Here is a 16,623-nt window from a genome sequence, read left to right as displayed (position 1 = left end):
CAGGCATAGGCAAACTCGGCCCTCCAGATGTTTTGGGACTACAACTCCCATGATCCCTAGCTAACAGGGCCAGTGGTCAGGGATGATGGGAATTGTAGTCCCAAAACAGCTGGAGGGCCGAGTTTGCCTATGCCTGGTTTAAGCCTTCGCGTGCTATTTTGAATATCTGATGTGAACTGCTGCAATCTTATGAATGCCTACTCAGTTCAGCGAGACCAATTCCCAGGTAAGTATGCAGGACAATAGATGCCAAGGAGGGGGAAAAGTTGTTCTAGAAACAATTTGGGGTTTTTTTAGGATGGGAAGCTGTGTAGCTGTCTGTTTCTGGAGGTTTTGATGGAGAAGTGTGTGCATCTATGAACAACAGCAAACAGATCATACCCATTTTATCCCACAGCAAACCACAGTGAGAGCAAAGTTGACCCAACAATATTTTTGTTCTCTACATTAAGGCAAGCGAGCAAAAAAAGGGGGGAAGCATTGGGGGGGGGAGAGTACATTGGAATCCCTCCTCTGATTTTGAAATTAAAGTTTACCAAAGGTGGTAATGCTAAACAAATGCAGATATGTCAATCCCAACCCACCATCAATATTGCCATTACACTAATCAACAATGGGAGGAGAATGAGGTTGGCAGTTTGCCCGATTCATGTAGGAATTGGTTCCAAAGAGTCGAGTTACCTGTCTTGTAGTGAGCACTGTGCTGCCTTGATGCGTGTGAATAAGGGGGGCTGGTCTCCCATTCAGAAAACTTTGAAAATGTTGCCCATGTGCTGAAGGAACTGGCTTCATGGTAGATTCTCAGGTTGTGCAATGAATAACCATAATTCATTCCAGCCTAGCTGAACCAGCAGATCTTGGCAATAACCTTCCGATCCTATTATTCTATTACAGCTACAAATCTCATTGTTCATGCTTCTTCTGTCAGCTTAGCACAAGCCAATATGATGCTCTCCAAATGCTGCCTGATTGTAATGCCCATCAGCCCCAGTCGGCATAGCCAATGGTCAGGGATGATGTGTGTTGTAGTCCAACAGCACTGGTTACCTGTAGGTTATCTTTCCTGCTGAATGTTAATATCTCAAAGGAAATGAAAGCAGCATCGTTGAGCTTTTGTGATTGAAACTACTAAATCAGTTTCACCCAGCGGTAGCCAATATGGTACATTCCAGGTATTATTGGACTCCAGCTCCCATCATCACAAACCATTGTTGATGCTGATAGAGGCCAATGGGAGTTGGAATTCAACATTTGGTGCGAACCACATTGGCTACTCTTGAGTTAGTTCCAACCCCCCATTAATTTCAGTGGGTTGTATCCAATGTCAATCATTCTTAGGGTAGACCCACTGAAATTAATGGGTATGACTAATTTCGGTCCATTAATTTCACTGGATGTACTCTGAGTAGACATTAGTTGGATCCAACCCAACGCTTCCATGACTATTAATCTTGTCACTTTTCCTTTGAACTCCTGGGTGTCTTTAAAATTCTTCCAGCTTTACACCAATTATCCTCATGCATGTAGATTAGAAACTCTTGAGAAGCATCTTTGTGTCTGGTTTCTAATGGTTTTTACACTGATTTCCAATGTAATTCCATGCATGCTGACTCAGAAATAAGCCTCACTACATTCACATGGGGCTCACTCCCAGATAATTGTGCCTAAAGACTTCAGCCTTTGTAATATACCCAAAGCACTGCAAGGTCCTACTGGTTTGCGTGCAGAAAAGACGACAAAGACTTTAAGTAACTGGCAGTAAAAGCCTGAAATCTCATGCGGGGGGGGGGGGGGGAGTTTTAAAAATTTCTCTTTAATATCTTGATTTTATTATGAAGTTCCCTTTTTTTAAATGCAGAAACTAGGCAATGCTTTTGCTGTATCTGTGACACTTTGGGACTCTGGGTGAGTTTATGCAGCGATTGATGGATCTGAGTTTAACTTTGTTCCATGTGAGTTTTGATTATTGGTACCCACACAAAGGACATATCGCCATAACTCTTGAGTTGCAATTCTCATCAGTAGTCACTTTCAGTCTGATGCAGCTTTTTTGTAGTTGTTTCTCTTTGTAGAATATCTAGCGGCTGTTGGAAAATGAGAGATTTATTAGGTCCTCCTAAAAGCCAATGAAGAAGCAGCTGTTTTCCAAGATATTGTCCTTCTTTCTAAGAGTGTGCACATTCTATTAGGTGCCTCTGTAGTGTTGTATCCATAAGAAGCTAAGGCTGAACACAGCTGCACTTTAGCGACACCTAGTGACAGAAGGTGAGCGTTACAACAGTTACTCTTTAAGGGGGCAGCGGAGATGCCCATATGTGTTTAATCCCAGAGAAACAGTGCATGTTTAAAAATAAGGAAGCCTCTTCATGCAGGTAGCAATCAAAGACACACTTTGGTCATGGACACCAAACTTTGCTATTGCCCCTGTTGTCCGACAACATGACAGGCCTATTTGCTGTGACAGAGTTAATGGAAATGATCCAGCACAAATTTCCAAAAATAATTTTCTACAGGTGTCGACTCCTTTACTACATTAGAAAAGGGGCTTTTTGTGTGTGTAAATATAGAAACATGGCTGATTAGATTGGAGGAAGGAACTTCATCAATCTCTGTGACTGACTGACTGACTGATTGATTATGTGTGTGTTTATGCCACAACACCGTGAAAATTCAGCTCAGTGAAATGAGGAAATTGGAACAAAAGTGATTTGTTACACAAAGATGTCCTTTTTCTGAGTGTGCCACTGTGCCAGCATGGCCAATGGTCAGGGAGGATGTTAGCCTGAAAGGCACCTGGTTGGGGGAAGGCATTAAAAGATAAAGGAAGGCAAACCAGCTAAGCCATGCTGTGAAGCATGCCATTCTGCCAAGAGATCCACACAGTAGTCTGCATTCATTCCAGTACTGTATAATCATTCAAACAGGGATGACTTCCTTCCCTGAAATGAAGAATGCAGATCTCAAGTGCTTTGTACATTGATGAGGACCTTTCTCCTTGAACAAAGGAGGGTATATAATATTGTAATCAGTTACTTGAGCAGCTAGAGCCTGCACTCCCTGGCCCACCAAAGACAAAAAGTGCATACCAGGAAATGTCTTCTTAACAAACATTCTACTGTAGGGGTAGGCAACAGGGTGTCATGCCAATATTGTTGGACTCCATCTCCCATCATTCCTGAGCATTGGCTGGAGCTAATGGAAGTTGGGAGTCCAACAACTGGAGATAACACCACTTTGCCTACCTTAGTTCTACAGGTATGTGATCCTGATCGGCACATTAGAAATGGAATAAACATCAGTGAGCAGAAGCAACTCACAAATACCTGGAAGTGTTTCTCAAAAAATGTTTATATAACATCTGAGCAATTTTAATGACCAAAGCATACACAGCTCATTGAACATTTTGGTCTGTCCTGGGACTTCTGATTATGTTGTTAGTCTTTTTCTAAGGGCCAAAGTGAATAGGCAAAGGGAAACTGGAATTAAACCAGTTCAACATCCTGAATTCTTTCTTTCTGAGATTCGTCTGGCTTTGAAAGAATGGTCTGCAGTGTTCTGGTGCCTTTGCAATGTGGAGAAAAACGGACCCATTCTCCACAATTTAGATGCTCTTTCTCAAAGCATGCATCTATTGCAAAGACTGGGAACCTGCTTCCTTCCATGTGTTGTTAAACTATAAGCCACATCAGCTCCAGACAGCATGGATAACGGAAGTTGTAGTCTAGCAACATCTGGAGGGCCAAAATGTACCTCCCCTGTGTTCTATTGCAAAGCAATTGTATTTCCCTAGCAATCAAATATCTAAATAATCTTCTAACTGGAAACGTAAAATATTCTCCTGCAAATCCATTGACTTTCTATGATGAAGGTTGATGGTTGCGCGACAGCCAGTGTTGCTAGCTCTTGTGTGCTTCTTGTCTTCCCCCTCTTGATCCTCTAGATACTGGCTGAAATTTTCCACTCAAAAATGATCTCTGCAACAAAGCATGATCTCCTTTCATCCCACCAACCAAAGTTAATTGGCAATTTTGCTCCACTTAAAGATTAATGGGATGCTCTCTTCTCCTAGCTTTAAGACTTCAAAAGGCCTTCAGTTTCTTGGGAAAGGTCACTGCATTTCTATTACATAACATTTTGCTTGAGTCTTACCAAGGGGCTTTGCTACAACCCTACTGAATGGAACCAAACCACCTCCAGTGGGCAGAGGTTTGATTGTGGGGACGATGTGAATATGTTACGGTGTGTGTATGCATATGTGTGTATGTATATGTATGTAGTTAATGTATATATGTACATGTTTTTGTATGTACATATAGATACACACAGAATATTAATTTAAAATGTGTACATAAGCAAGGAAAAACCCTGTTTATATTGGTGGGCACCAGGACATCTAAATTTTTCAAAGACGCCAGGCCGAGCAGATGACTGACAAGGGTAGATGAAGCTCCGGTTCCTTTTCCAGGAGGTCAAAATCACCATTAAGATGCACAAGGACCTGTAACAAAATGTTGCAGTGTGGAGTGCTTCTGTTCAGGGTTCCAGCCAGACAGCTTTGCCCACTTCTTCCCTACTCCCATTTTTCCTTTTCCAGCTCTCTGTTAGCCAGCAATGTTCAATCATTTCTCCATTTGTGTTCCCCTTCCCTAAATATTTCTTTGTACTTCTTCAAACTTTGAGGATTCCCCACCCCACCTGGTGGCTCAGTTAATGTTCATCTTGTGTTCCTAGATCTAAATCAATACAGTTTGGAACTTGAGGCATTTTTTAAAAAAATGGTACCCCAACTTCATAATATCTATAAAAATAAAGATCATTTGTGGACCTTTTAATGACACACAAGTTTGCCTGACACATCTTCCTTAAAGTGCAATCCTACACATGTCTATTGGGAAATAAGTCCCACTGAGTTTAATGAGACTTACTCCTACTAAGTGGGTGCGGGACAGCAACCTCATGGCCAGGCCACACAATGAACACTATATAGGAATCAAATCTGTGGCCCTGCAGATGTTGCTGGACTACAAATTCCATCATCCATGGCTGCAGCTGGTGTGGGTTGGAATCTAATGGAAGGTGAAAGGTTCTCCACTCCTGATATATCTGATTAAAGAAGCCTTCTTCAACTGATGTCCTCAAGGTGTTATTGGACTCCCATCATCTCTGATCGTTGGGCATGTTGGCTGGAGCTCATGAGAGTTGGAGTCCAGCAAGCATATCCAGAAGGTCATAACAGGTGCAAGCCCTTAGCTTTCAACTTTGAATACATTGTCATTGCCCCAAGATTTAGTCATGTCTGTGGGAGTTTCCTCAATACTTTCCCCAAGGCCTCCAGAGCTGGAGTGCCACAGATGTAGCGTTTGTAGATGTGTTTGTGGCTGGGATCGAATATAATATCTTTACAATTGACAATCAAATCAGACTAAAAGCAAAAAAAGGAGAGGGTTGTATCTGACTAAGTTACACTCAGAGTAGAGCTACTGAAATGAATGGACTTCAGCTAGTCATGTTAATTCATTTTAATGGGCCTACTTTGAGTATGACAAGCTGCAATCCTAGCATCACTTAACCTGGGTGTAAGTCGTTGAATTCAATAAGACTTACTTCTGGGTAGACCTGGCTAGGATTGCATCCTGGTCAGCTACAACCCCTTATCTGTACACTGTTTTATAAAACTGCTTTTTTAAAATAATTGCCAGCGCAACAGCCTGCTTGATAGAACAGCCTCATTGTTTTCTGTGTCTTCAAGACAAAATCCCGCCCCACTTGTCTTGTAAATAGGAACCCAACGTGTATAAAATTCCAATAAATAAATAAAAACAAAGCATTGATATCCATCCACCCCCCAAAAAAATGCCTCCTGGAGTGTTTTGACAAGCAAATAGATACCTCTGCAAATCTCTTATGGGAGCTACAAATCATGGGATAATGGAAATCTTTTAACGTTAGGCAAAATACCAATGTGTACTATTTTGCTAACACGGGGGAGCAATGCATGTAAATATTTTTAAAGGTAAAACATGTCTTAAAATCATTTTTTTTGTATGTACATAACTCTTCTAGAGTTTAGTACTGAAATTGCTATTTAGTGTCTGTTTTATGAATGGAGGGTGGGGAAACAAATAATAAACAAATAATAAAAATGTTTAATTGTTTTTGTCCAGAGTCGATGGCCAAAACCTTAAAAAAATATTAAAAAATAATCTTTGCCAATGTAGCACTGTAATGGTAATGTCTATTTTTTTTATTACTCATGTGTTGTGCCCATTTATAAAAAGGAACAAAATAAACACAAATGTTCACATTGGAGTCTTTCCTTGAGTGTCTGTGTAATGCTTTGGGGAGCAAGACAAAGATGTGTGGTTTCTCCATTGTAGAGTGGACTGCTCTTCTGGGCAGTGGTGCCATTAAGATGGGATTTCAGGGCATGTGTCTAAGAATGGATAGATCAGTCTATTTTCCATGGTTTCTCATCCCTACCCACCCTTAAGTTGTGTTCTCCACATTTCTGCACTGCTCTGCCATTTTTATTTTTATTTAAATAAAAAGTCCTCATCAAAGCTCATAGGGATTTTAGTGCAATTTTCTCCTAATATACACATATTTGTATGCAATTTTTGCCTTGTGTGCACACTTGGGCAAGCCATTTCTCCTAACATAAAGCCTCTTTCCATGCCATTTTCACAAAACAGTGGTGCCTCGCAAGACGAATTTAATTTGTTCCACGAGTCAATTCATTTTGCGAAAAATTCGTCTTGCAAATCGCGGTTTCCCATACGAATGCATTGAAATCCCCCCATAGGAACGCATTAATTAAATTTCAATGCATTCCTATGGGAAACCACGATTCGCAAGACGAATTTTTTGTAAAACGAATTCGTCTTGCGAGTCACCATCAGATCGCAAGACGCATTCGTCTTGCGAAAAAATTCGTCTTGCAGGGCATTCGTCTTGCAAGGTACCACTGTATATGCATTTATATGCACAATTTACCCTAACACATGCATTGTTGTATCCATTACTTGGCTGGAGAACTGCTCTGCAAAATTCAGAGAAGCGCAGATTTCAATGAATGGCTGTGTTTTTGTTTGTGAACGGTTCAGAAAAGTATGAATTAGTGAGGTTCACCTTTAAATGCAAACTGAATTATATTTCTCCCCCGTCTCTATCCAAGGACAATGGATAGCTGACTTCATGTGCCACAATGTATGTCATTTCCAACAATGTATATTGCGTAATCTTTTTGGCACACTTTCCCCCAATAAACACTTTTGCATGCATGCGTGCATTATTTGATAGGAGGATGGCTTCACAAAATCTGAGAGGTATTGAAGGACAGCTGTGTTTCAGTTTGCATATTGTTTTTGAAAGTCCAACCTAGGTAGACTCATGCTGAAATCCAAATTCAACCGAATTCCTTCCCCATCCCTACCATGGTCCCACTCAGGGTGAGCAGGAGGTCTCCCAAAACACAGCAGGGCTCACATCAAGTTTTGATGTGAGTTGAAGTAATACCATCTAAAAAGTCCTCCCCACCCCTCCCAAAAATGCAGCTCTAAAATGACCTGACTGTACCAATGATATCAGTTCCAGTCCGCTGAAATCAGATTGTTATAGCAGTTACACCTGGAAACTGAAGAAACAGGTCACTTTAGGACTTGGGACCATCCTTGGTGGTTCTGGTGTGTTGTCATTTCCAATTGCCGGCATTTAATAGCCTCGCAGCAGCTAGAAGCTACACCTACGGGCAGAGCCATCTTTCCCATAGGACTTAGTGGTGTGTTGCGCCAGGGCGCTGGCCTCTCAGGGGAGCTGTGCAGCTTTGCCACTGGCCTCCCCTTTCCCTGTATGCCCACCAGCTGTGCCCCATCAACCATATGGCTGGCAGGGGGGCAGCTTGCCTCCAAACCTCTGCAGGAGGACAGCGATCCCTGCAGAGGCTTAGGATGGAATCTGCACCCCGCCAACTATATAGCTGGTGGGCATGCAGCTTCCCACCCAAGCCTCTGCGGGGATTGCTCTCCTGCAGCGGCATGGGGGAGAGTTGTGCCCCCTCCCTCATGGCTGGCAGTGTGCAGCTTCCCCACCCCACTATCCTTGATGATTTGGGGGCGCTGGGTGGATATTTGCACCCCGGCACTGCATCTGCTAAAGACGGCCCTGCCTATGGGGCACAATAAAGGACACACTTTGGAATCATTGGCTAGCATTGCTTTTGGTAGAAGGGGCAAGTGACCCAGGACCCCAAGGCTGCAGGACTGAGGAATGTGGGAACCAAAGTTGGCTCTTCCATCTCATCCAATGCTCCTTTGGACTCTCACTGGCTTCAGCTTGCACTCCGCCATCTTTTCCTGGGTTCAGCATTCTTCCTCTTCTTCCTTTTCATCTCCAGCTTCTTCTCCCCTCCCACTGGAAACAGTGGGATGAAATTATTGGGAATTGTAGGTACGGACATTAACAGACAAGATGTTAAATGTTTCGACATGCAACAACTGCGGCGAGAATTTTACTAGCACAGAAATGGAAACGAGGAATTACCGACAAAGGAAGAGCGGATAGTGAAGTTAACAGAGTATGCGGCCAAAATAACAGGAAGAATCCGAGAACAGTGGACTAGACAAGATTTGTTAATTATTTAAAAGACAATTGTAGTCAATTAAATACGTTGCTAGGACTGCAAGAAGCATTGCAGTGAAGATATAAAAATCATTGTAGAGATGAAATTTTGTGATGTTAAAGTTTGGATGTTAAAGTTTGAAAGCAATGGTTAGGTAGTGAAAATACAGAAATTTGAAATGAAATATATAAAAAATCATATGGAAGGTTTGAAGGAAGTCATGGCCCTTAAAAGCCAAAACGTATAACATACGAGGAGGAATTGTAATGAAAAGAATAGTATATGGTGTAGTGATTAAGAGCGGTAGACTCGTAATCTGGTGAACAGGGGTTCGTGTCTCCTTTCCTCCACATGCAGCTGCTGGGTGACCTTGGGCTAGTCACACTTCTTTGAAGTCTCTCAGCCTCACTCACCTCACAGTGTTTGTTGTGGGGGAGGAAGGGAAAGGAGAATGTTAGCTGCTTTGAGACTCCTTCGGGTAGTGATAAAGCGGGATACCAAAGCCAAACTCTTCTTCTTCTTCTAAAATAAATGAAAATGATTTGGAATTAAACGGTGCCAGTTCAAAGGCTGTTGTGGTTTAATCTCCAGTTTGAGGGTTTGTCATGATACTTGGAAGGCATTGCATCATTTGCATCCTCTGCACACCCCTAATTCACTCACAGAACACGTGCCTTTTGATGCTGGTGAAGTTGGAGCTCTGATGTTGTTGAGAAGGACCACTGTTGCATCTGGAGTAGGTGTGTAGGGATGGGTGAATTCACCTGTTTTTGTTTCAATTTTTCATCTTTCTAATCTTAATTTCAATGTCACATCCTTTCCACAACAGTCTGCATTAAAAAAAGAAGTCATCACAGAAATCCATCAGTTTCTCCCAGCAATGCACATTTTTCCATGCAATGTTTGCCTAATAAACACATTTTAACAAGCAATGTCCCCTAGTATAAACATTTCCTGCACACATTAAGGAGAAGTGAGAATTTTGAAGGGTGGCTATATTTTGACTTGCATGTTCTTACAGGATGTGCAAATTAGGTAGGTTTGCATTACTACTACTAAGCAACGTATACTGAAAATGCATATCAAACTGAATTTCTTAGTGGGAGGGGAATCTAACATTGAAGTTCCCTCTCTAAAGTCGGAACTCTCAGGGAGATAAGGAGAAAGTGTTCTGTTGGCCTCTGGAATGCCATCTGGGGGTCTATAGGTTTGCTGAGCCTGGCTGCAATCCTATGCACACTTGAGAGTCAGTGTGGTGTAGTGGTTAGAGTGTCAAACTAGGTCCCAGGAGGTAAGGTAAAGGTAAAGGGACCCCTGACCATTAGGTCAAGTTGTGACCGACTCTGGGATTGCGTGCTCATCTTGCATTATTGGCCGAGGGAGCCGGCGTATAGCTTCCAGGTCATGTGGCCAGCATGACAAAGCCGTTTCTGGCAAACCAGAGCAGCACATGGATACGCCGTTTACCTTCCCACTGTAGCGGTTCCTATTTATCTACTTGCATTTTGACGTGCTTTCGAACTGCTAGGTTGGCAGGAGCTGGGACCAAGCAACGGGAGCTCACCCCGTCACAGGGATTCAAACCGCCGACCTTCTGATCGGCAAGCCCTAGGCTCAGTGGTTTAACCCACAGCGCCACCTGGGTCCCTAGGACCCAGGAGACTAGGGTTCAAATCCCAACTAGGTCAGCACCCTTAATGCACCACACTAACCCCAAGATTATTTGGGGGAAGCCTGACTGTTTACATTGGTATGATACAGTTGTAAATGTATGGTGCAGAGGGGGCCTCAGACATTCAGAAAACAGAATATGAAATGAAACACAGAATCTTTCCTTTTCGGAGGTCAAATCTCCATTGTTTTGCACCAAATACAAATGTGATGTACTGTATTTGCTCTCTGTTCCTCCATTCTTTAAAAGAACATTTTGTCATGGGACAGATGATTGTGAAATACCTGCTGTTGCCCCCACCCAAATTAGTCTAAGCCAGGCTTCCTCAACCTCGGCCCTCCAGAAGTTTTTGGCCTACAACTCCCATGAGCCCTAGCTGCAGGACCAGTGGTCAGGGATGATGGGAATTGTAGTCTCAAAACATCTGGAGAGCCCAGGTTGAGGAAGCCTCAAGTCTAAGCTGTAGTCAACATCATTTGGGTTGGCAGATCAGCTGTTCCTTGGTTCCGTCAGCAGAGGGAACAGTTTAGCCAGCTAAAGGAAGTTAACAAAGATGCAACGTTTTTCGCAGAAAGCTTGAAAAGATTGGTCAGGCAAGGGGAAGGGAGGAGGAAACAGGGGGATTTCGAGGAGGTAGTATTAACTTAGGATTCCTCTTCTTGAATTTCTCAAGTCACCTGGATGAAAGGCAGGAATAACAACAACAACAACAACAACAACAACAACAACAACAACAACAACATATTTATACCCCACCCATCTGGCTGGGTATCCCCAGCCACTCTGGGTGGCTCCCAACAGAATTTTAAAAACACAATAAAAGAGATAAACAAATATTTGACGTTTTGAAGACATCTGAAGGCAGCCCTCTTTAGGGAAGTTTTTTATGTCTGATGTATTAATGTATTTTTAATCTTTGTTGGAAGCTTCCCACAGGGGCTAGGGAAACCCAGCCTGATGGACGGGGTAATAATAATAATAATAATAATAATAATAATAATAATAATAATAAGGTAAAGGGACCCCTGACCATTAGGTCCAGTCTTGACCGACTCTGGGGTTGCAGAGCTCATCTCGCGTTATTGGCCGAGGGAGCCAGCGTACAGCTTCCAGGTCATGTGGCCAGCATGACAAAGCTGCTTCCGGCGAACCAGAGCAGCACACGGAAACCGCTTTTACCTTCCCGATGTAGCAGTCCCTATTTATCTACTTGAACTTTGACGTGCTTTCAAACTGCTAGGTTGGCAGGAGCTGGGACCGAGCAACGGGAGCTCACCCTGGATTCGAACCGCCGACCTTCTGATTGGCAAGCCCTAGGCTCAGAGGTTTAACCCACAGCCCCACCCGCGTCCCTTCAATAATAATAATAATAATAATAATAATAATAATAATAATAATAATAATATCAAACATTAAAATCCTACCTAAGCAGGACTGCCTTCAGATGTCTTCTAAAAGTCAAATAGTTGTTTATTTCATTGACATCTGCTGGGAGGGTGTTCCACAGCGTGGGCGCCACTACTGAGAAGGCCCTCTACCTGGTTCCCTGCAACCTCACTTCTTGCAGCGAGGGAACCGCCAGAAGGCCCTCGGCGCTGGACCTCAGGGTCTTGGCTGAATGATGGGTATATCTGGTGGGTCTGCACCCAAGAAAGGCTCCCACCTGCTGCAATCAGGATTCCCAGCTGAGGTGTGGGGCTTGGAGAGTGTCTTGCCTGAGGACCTTTAAAAATGCTGGAGTTGACAGGGGTGGAGGGACTAGTGGCCCTTCAGATTATGTTGGACAACAACTCCCACTGCCCCAATCATTCACCATGCTTGCTGGGGCTGATGAGAATTGAGAGCCCTCCAACATCTGGAGGGCCAACAGGCCCCCTCACCCATGAGCTAAATGGGCAAGTGATGTGACTCAGTAGAACGGTGGTTCCCTATGTTCCATAATCTCCAAATTAAGTGGGAGGAGAAGAGAAATGTTTGCTTCAGGTATAAGAGAAAAGATAATGGATTCAAGCTACAAGAAAGAAGATTCCACCAAAACATTAGGAAGAACTTCCTGACAGTAAGAGCTGTTCGGCAGTGAAATTTGCTGCCAAGGAGTGTGGTGGAGTCTCCTTCTTTGGAGGTCTTTAAGCGGAGGCTTGACGGCATATGTCGGGAATGCTTTGATGGTGTTTTCTGCTTGGCAGGGGGTTGGACTGGATGGCCCTGGTGGTCTCTTCCAACTCTATGATTCTATGATTCTATGATAGTGGTGCCATTGTAGGGGCAGAGTTCTACAGCCGTACTCCCACTGGTGGAGGAAGGGGTGTGTGGTGGGTGCGGTCTGCCCCGGGTGTCATCCCTGAGGGGGGGGTGACATCCCTGCCTTGCCCCCCTGGGATGCTCGCCCTGCTCCCCTGGGTGACTAGCCCTGCCCCCAGGTGCACACCAGGTGCCGGAACAGCAATCTCCACCTTTGCCTACTCCCATAATGCCCTGGAACAATTCTGCACCCAGGGCAGTCTGCAAATGGTGAACCCACCTTTGCCATCCCCAGCCATGTTCAGGGGCTGCATTTCACCCCACCCCCTTTTTTGCCGCAAACACCTGAAATGTTCGTTTCAGTGATTTCCATCTCAGAATCCATTACAGTGGTGCCTCGCTAGACGAAATTAATTCGTTCCACGGGTCTTTTCTTATAGTGAAAAATTCGTCTAGCGAATCCCATAGGAATGCACTGAAATTTTTTTGAATTTTTTTTTGCCCATAGGAACGCATTAATTGAATTTCAATGCATTCCTATGGGAAACCGCGATTCGCTAGACGAATTTTTCGTAAAATGCATTCGTCTAGCGAGGCAACCTCCGCTCGAAAAATCCTTTTGTTAAGCGGAAATTTCGTTAAATAGGGCATTCGTTAAGCGAGGCACCACTGTAGTTTCCCTCGGGGCTGTGCCCAAAGTTCCACCAGTACACAGGCACACTGGAAGTCTCCTTATTCAGAGTCAGGTCACTGGCCCATCTACTTCAGTATAGTCTGCCCACAGACTGGCAACAGCTATCCATAGTTTCAGACAGGGTCCTCTCCCAGCCCTGCCTGGAGATGCCAGGGACTGGACCTTGGAAGTTCTGTGTGCCAAGCAGATGCTCTGCCACTAAGCTGTAGCAACAGGTTTTCAGTTGTGACCTAGAATTATGTAGTTAAGGGTCTTTTAAAACATATTTTCTGTTATGGGAGAAACCTTTCCTCCTTTTAGTTCACACCTTTCCCCTCAACACTCCCCCCATGTTAATGAAAGAATCCTGTAGGAGCACACAGCTCAAGATGTCCTGCCAGGGTGCTGCCTCTTTAACACGCTGTTTTATTCATGAAAAAAATCTATATCCAAATTTGCTGTTTACTTTCTTGATTAGCATCCAGGTGCCTTATTTACATTTCGTCTGAAATTAATTCAGCTTGATTCTTTGAAATGCAAATGCCTGGAGCACTATCACTGAAGGAAAAATGGTTGATTTGTCCTTTCAGAAGTGACGGTGCCTTACTATTTATAAGGAATTGGCAGTTCAAAAATTCACAGGTAAGTGCATTTAGAATTGTTTTCAAGCCCTGAAGGGGTGGAGGAGAGAAAAAGTTGGTGTCAACTGAGGATGGAAATGCTCTTTTTAAAAAACAAAAACAACAACAACAACAACAACTAGAAATTTCCAGTTGTGGTGGTTTTCAACTCTACAGGTTTGCCTGCTGCAGAAGGCAGACAGAGAAGTATATGTTTTAATCTCCCAACACCCATCAGCGGTGTGAATTTAAAAGCTGCTATATGTTCTCAAAATAGAACACTTAAGTTGGAATAATATTTGCTGCCGGTAACCTCTTGCAAACTCTTTCTCTTTTGCTTCCATCTTGCAGCATAAATGGGGGAAAAAAAGGTTCCCAGGCAATGTAAGAACCTAAGTAGAGTTTTGCTGGATCAGACCATTGGCCCATATAATCCTGGATGCTGTCTTCCACACTGGCCAGCCAGATGCCTCTTCTTAGTCCACAAGCAGGGCATGAATGCCATTCGATGGCTGGAGGTTGCATATAGAATCATAGTGTTGGGAGGGACCCCAAGGATCATGTTGTGCAACTCCCTGCAACGCAGGAAGATGCACCTGTCCCAAACAGGGATCAAATCTGCAACCTTGGCATTATCAGCACCATGCTATCATGACAGGAGCCGTTGCTGGACTTACCCTCCATGAATTTACCTAGCTTGCTTTTGAAAGCCCTTTATCACTGTCGGCGAGTACACCCTCCTTTTACAACTGCACCTTGACTTTCAACTGGGGCAGCTATGATTCCTACCTATCCCAGTGGTACTTGCAGTTGATTCTGTTAAATTCAGTGCTGTCAATGGGGATTAGTCCCTGCGTGGAACCAATCCCAACAGGCCTGGATGGGGTGCCAAATTTTAGAAGGTGTCAAATTCAAGCTGTGCTTGCTGAGGAAGATCCAGAAGCATGCTTTAAGACTTCAAATTGTTTCTTTGCAATTGCAGCCAAAGGCTAAGGATATAAGAAGGCAGAGTTTTCCATTCCGCCCTGTGTTCGTCACATGCAATAATGTTTCTGTTCCACTGCAGTTTATCTCCCACTATTCTTTGCCCCCTCCTTTTCTCATTAAAAGACAAATGTGGCAATCTCCATCACCCACATTTGCCCATTCAGAAGGCTGTGTTCAGCTCTAAAATACAATAGCAAAGTTCAAACAAGCACTGAAGTGGAGAGAGTCTGAAATGTGAAGGGCAAAGTTAACACAGGTTACAGAAAGTGGCTGGAACTGTTGGTCCTGTAGTGTCTTTGTTCATGTGCTGTGTGAATGGTCTCCAGTCTGCCACAAAAGTCTCTCGAGGTTATTTTTTTGCCTTCTAGCCACCTGAAGGTTTTGCATCAGATTTTCAAAAAGTGCTATGTCCCAAATTACATAACATTTTTGCACGTTTAAACCCTTTGCTTCTTTCCAGTTTCTAGCTATCAATATTCCTGCTGCCATTAATAAGTAACCAATTAAAAGCTTATATACTAACCCTATTCATTTTAAAATTTTATTTTATTACCACATAAACTCCCAAATGGCACTACAAATATTAATAAGAACTTTGTATAGTGCAACACAGTCAAACGTATCCCACCATCCGAGTCTAGAGATCTGTATGTATTTCTGAGCCGGGGGTGTGGAACCTCAGGCTTGGGGGCCAAATGCAGCTGTCCAGGCCTCTCCTTCTGGCCCTCAGGACTTTCTCCAGTCCATTTCTCCTCCCCAAGCCACACCTCTCAAAGCACCCTTCCCCCATACCCTCCTTGAGTGTTTTTGTGTGGCTCAGAATGGCTTAATGGCCAATCCCTCTTCCTGGGGAACTCTGAGAGCTGCAGCTCTGTGAGGGAAACAGACATCTCCTAATAACCCTTCAAACCCTTAACAAACTACAGTCTCTAGGATTTTTTTTTGGACGGAAGCCATGACTGTTTAAAGTGCTACAATACTGCTTTAAATGCATAGCACAGGTAGGACCACAATGGATATAAGACGAAACCCCAGAGCAGACACCCCCAAACTTCAGCCCTCCAGATGTTTTGGACTACAATTCCCATCTTCCCCAACCACTGGTCCTGTTAGCTAGGGATCATGGGAGTTGTAGGTCAAAACATCTGGTGGGCTGCAGTTGGGGGATGCCTGCCCTAGAGCATACAGCACCACTAAGTCGGTCATTCCTGAGAATCAAAGTGAGCAGGCAAGCAGTTCTGGCTCATGCATGAGGCAGACTGAGGCAGTGACCTCAGGCGGTGGAATTCAAGGGGCATCTCCATGGCCTCCACCCCCCCCCCCGCCACCAGAGAAGCAAGGAGAAGCGGCCGAGGCAGCTTCTGGGTTCTGGTGAGATCTTGCAAATGTCCTGCAGGATCTTTCAAGAGGCCTTCAAGATTGTGTGGAGATGATGTCTCACAGGGGTCAGAAGCCACGGCTACATCACGCAGGGCAGCACCTTCCTGTTTCGCCTCAGATGGTGAAATGAATCTCTCTAGTGGAGGAAGCATCTACGCTGAAGGATTCCAAATCACGTCCCATATCACAATACTAGTTGCAATGCACTTTGTGGAACGAGAAGGCAAGCAATAGGCTTTGCCTTTGGGTCCAACACAGGGCTTTGTTGGGTAACAACATTATTATCAGCCTTCCAAAGAAGTGGGCACAGTCTGATCTTGTACCAGAGTTGTGTTGTTTGTATGTTATGTTCCGCTATGTATTTATTGACATAGTGCGAGAGAGAGGAAATAAGACTCTGACAGCAGTTGCATTAAAAAAAAACCACCAAATT

Source organism: Zootoca vivipara, chromosome 6 (genome assembly GCF_965207765.1).
Source record: "Zootoca vivipara chromosome 6, rZooViv2.hap1.1, whole genome shotgun sequence".
NCBI classification, from domain to species: domain Eukaryota; kingdom Metazoa; phylum Chordata; class Lepidosauria; order Squamata; family Lacertidae; genus Zootoca; species Zootoca vivipara.
This window is presented reverse-complemented; position numbering follows the sequence as displayed.